The following is a 4,406-nucleotide window of genomic DNA, read 5'->3' as shown; positions in this document are numbered from 1 at the left end:
ATATTTTAAGGGTACATATATAATAAAATAAATGCAAATATAAAAATCTATATGAGAATGATAAATTCACAATAGCAGCTACTTCTGACAGCAAAGAAGGAAATGGGTTTAGAGGAAAATACATATAAAATGTCCACCTGTAATATTTTATTTATTTTTAAAAATCTCAAGGCCAGGCATGGCAGCTCATGCCTGTAATCCTAGCACTCTGGGAGGCCAAGGTGGGAGGATGGCTTGAGGTCAGGAATTCGAGACCAGCCTGAGCAAGAGCAAGACCCCATCTCTACTAAAAAATAGAAAAAAAGTAGCCAGGCAACTAAAAATAGAAAAAATTAGCTGGGTGTGGTGGCACACACCTGTAGTCCCAGCTACATAAGAGGCTGAGGCAGGAGGATTGCCTGAGCCCAGAAGTTTGAGGTTGCTATGAGCTAGACTGACACCATGGCACTCTATCCCAGGAAACAGAGCGAGACTCTGTCCCCCCCCAAAAAAAAACCTCAACCAAATATAGTAAAATATTAAATATGATAAATCCAATGAAGGGTATGGTTTTTGGTTATATTATTCTCTTTATTGTTCTGCATATGTTCCTGTATGAAATAGTCCTTAACAAGTTAGCCTGTACTAGGAATGTTTAACATCAGAAAATCTGTTATATCTCATCAATGTAATTCATGATATAAATAGGTCAAATGACAAATGAAATACTGTTTGATAAATTTCAGCACTCTCTCCTGATATTTTTCTTTGTTGTTCTTCTATATATTCTTATCATAACCCTTGCCACACTGCAACTGCCTGTTCACTGCTAGCGTGCACATGCAAACACACACACACACACACACACACCCCCATTGGACTGTTTGCTCTGTAAAAGCAGGCACCAAGGCCATCCTGTTTACAATTGCATCCTCATTAGCTAGTACACACCTGGCAAAAAGGATCAATATTTGGTTGATAGATAACATTACTGATTGGTTGATTGATTGACTAATAATATAAAAGGTATATCATCTTAAATAATAAAAAGCAATAAATATATGTGCTGAAATTATATCAATGTGTTAACATTTGGGTGATGTATTATGGTGACTTTAGGCAAATTATTTAACCTCACTATTCAACAATTTCCTCTTCTATGAAATGAGGAAAATAATAGATTTTACTCTAAAGGCTTGAGAGGAGTAAACGAAATAAAGTATGTGAAGGTCTTAGGAGAGTGCTAATAGACAGAATAACTATAAGCTGTTATTCACACTTTTCTAAAGTGTCCATAGTTGTCACTTTTATAATTAAAAAGGTTGAAAGTAAATAAAAAATAATTTTAAAATGTATATACATATATAAGGACTGACCTTTCAAGAATCTTTTGTGCCTCTTTTTTAGAAATAGTTATACCTATTAACTTGAAAGCATCGATAATTTCTGAAGCATCAATCACCCCTTTAAAAGAATAAAGAAAATTAGGATCAACTGGAAAGTTTGAAAAGATACAAAGGCAAATAGTATTTGGTGCATTATTGCAACACTCCATGAAATATCAATATCCCAATTATTTCTTCTATTTGACAAGATACAAAGAGACTGGAGAGCCCATATGATATTCCTTGCATCAAAAAATAATACCACCACCCTCCAATATTGCTCAAACCAATTAATCATTCTTGCCTTTTTCCATTCCCTCACCCATAACCAAATGGGATATAGTCTATGCCTAAATATCTCTCAAATATCTCCCAAATCATTTATTCCAACACCACAGTCCCATTTTAGCTCTGATGTCAATCCATGCTCCACACAAATCTGATGGTATTACTCCCACTACTGAAAACTCCTCCGTAGCTTCCCACTTCACTATCTTTTAGGATCAAGTCCAGAAACTTCCCCAGGCCCCAAGGCCCTACATAATCTTTCCTGCCCCTGGCTCTCAGGCCTCACCTCTGACCATGCTTCCCCTTGCCCTCCATTTGTGCCTTATTAGTCTTCCTCTAGTTCCTCAGACATGACCTCCCAGTGAGCTAGTTCTTCTGTCTGGAACTCTCTTCCCCATTCTTCACTTAGCTAACATTTATCTCTCAAGATACACCTTAACCACCACTGCCATAAGGATCTTTTTTCATGTAAAGACTCTATCAAAATGTTACAAATGAGCTTTGCGCAGTGGCAGTATCATAGCCAGTGAGGTTTATCCGAGGTGCGATTATTGCTAATTGAAAACTTTTCCCAATACCTCGCCATCATAACTTGAAATATAGTTGGCATTGGCAATTTTTAACAGTCTCTATGGAGACTGAATTAAAAAAAAATGTTACAAATGTCCCTCAGACCCTTGCTAAAAGCATATTGTTCAAAGGGTACAGCCTTTTTTGTTGGTGGTTTTAATTTTTGAAAGTTAGTATGTAAATAAAAACTACATCATTTAAAAATATTCCTTATAAGAAATAACAGCAAAAAAATGACAGAATTAAATAGATGAGATTTTTATAACTCTTAAGGAAAGCCAAATATCTAATAATAAACCTTTACTAAAACAGACTTTACTCTTTACAGATATACAAGTTTGCTAACTATATAAAAACAAACCATCATTATTTGTGTCCAAACTCTTAAAAGTCAACTTCATTTTTTTCTCATTATCTCTAAGGTACTGCATAAATGTGCCAAGGGTCAGCAGATTATGCTTGCCATTATCAACAGATTGTAAAATTATCTACAAGAAAGAAAAAATGATATTAAAGACAGCTTCAGGAAAGGTAGATTACAAATTGCAGCATTTAAACAGTTGTACTTTTATCTCATGTAAATTAGATATTCTGCCATAAATTACTAGTACCCTAATTTTAGAGTAAAATTTCTAACACTAAAAGCATAGAATATTCGAGTATTAGAACTGTAAAGAACTTTAGAGACTGACTAGTCTGCTCTTCCACTCAGGAGTCATTCATTTATTCATTCACTCAGTAAATGTGTGAGGCACTGCTCTAAACGCTCGGGAAAAAGAAATGAATCAGCCAAAGTCCTTGTCCTCAAGAACCTTACAGTATAATATTTAGCACATATTGCAACACTCCATAAAATATTAATATCCCAATTATTTCTTCTATTTGCCAAGACACAAAGAGACTGGAGAGCCTCAGGCAAGTTATTTAACCTCACTATTCAACAATTTCCTCATCTGTGAAATGAAGAAAATAATAGATTTTTGTACAATAATGCAGACAGACATGTACACACATATGTAAGCAAGTAAGTGTAATAATGTGCTAAAGCCACTACAACAGAAAATATTCAAGGTTCAGTGGAGAACAAAGATGTAAGTGGTGAGCTCTCACGAAGGGATAAAGATGAGGGAAATCTTCGTAAAAGAGATGACAAGTTGGCTGGGCGCAGTGGCTCACACCTGTAATCCTGGCACTCTGGGAGGTCGAGGTCAGCAGATCGTTTGAGCTCAGGAGTTCAAGACCAGCCTGAGCAAGAGTGAGACCCTGTCTCTACTAAAACTAGAAAGAAATTATATGGACAACTAAAAATATACATAGAAAAAATTAGCTGGGCATGGTGGCACATGCCTGTAGTCCCAGCTACTCAGGAGGCTGAGGCAGGAGGATCGCTTAAGCCCAGGAGTTTGAGGTTGCTGTGAGTTAGGCTGACGCCACGGCACTCTAGCCCGGGAAACAAAGTGAGACTCTGTCTCAACAACAAAAAAAGAGATGACAAGTTAAATAGTAAAAAACAAATAGTGGAGCTGGAGCCCATTCTACTAAGTGAAGTATCGCAAGAATGGAAAAACAAGCACCCCATGTACTCACCATCAAATTGGTACTAAATGATCAACACTTATGTGCACATACGGTAGTAACATTTATCAGGTGTTGGGCAGGTGTAGGGGGAGGTGGGGATTGGTCTATTCACACCTAATGGGTGCAGTGTGCACCATCTGGGGGATGGGCATGCTTGTAGCTCTGACTTGGGTGGGGCAAAGGCAATATACGTAACCTAAACATTTGTACCCCTGTAATATGCTGAAATTAAAAAAGACGAATAGCAAAAGGTGAGCAAAGGGATGGGTGGGTGAAGGATGTGGCAGAGACCACGAGCTGTCTACCAAAATTTCTTCTCACCTTCTTTGGACACACAGCTAGATTACATTTCTCAGTCTCCCTTGTAGTTAAGCATGGTTGTGTGAACAAGATCTCTCCAATGAAATATGAGTGAAAGTAACGTGTACCACTTCTGGGCCTGGCCAATAAATCTCCCACACATATTACCTCATGCTCACTCCACTTTCACTAGCTGAATGAAGATGATGAGACCCTTGAGGATGGCAGACCCACAGAGGGAAGGAGCCTGGATCCTCAAACAAATGCAAGGTGGAGAACTGCCCAGCAAACTCAACACCCACCAAG

At 37.7% G+C, this 4,406-nt stretch overlaps 1 non-coding gene across 1 annotated transcript; it reads left to right on the top strand.

Moving 5' to 3' along the window:
• Positions 1-2,149: 2,149 nt before the first annotated feature.
• LOC138390967 (U4 spliceosomal RNA) lies at positions 2,150-2,290 on the top strand. The gene has a single exon (XR_011234619.1). It is a non-coding gene; the product is annotated as a U4 spliceosomal RNA (small nuclear RNA).
• The last annotated feature ends 2,116 nt before the right edge of the window (positions 2,291-4,406 follow it).

The sequence above is a fragment of the Eulemur rufifrons genome, chromosome 8 (assembly GCF_041146395.1).
Source record: "Eulemur rufifrons isolate Redbay chromosome 8, OSU_ERuf_1, whole genome shotgun sequence".
NCBI lineage: Eukaryota > Metazoa > Chordata > Mammalia > Primates > Lemuridae > Eulemur > Eulemur rufifrons.
Note: the sequence above shows the minus strand (reverse complement) of the source record. Positions and strands in the feature narration are given on the sequence as shown.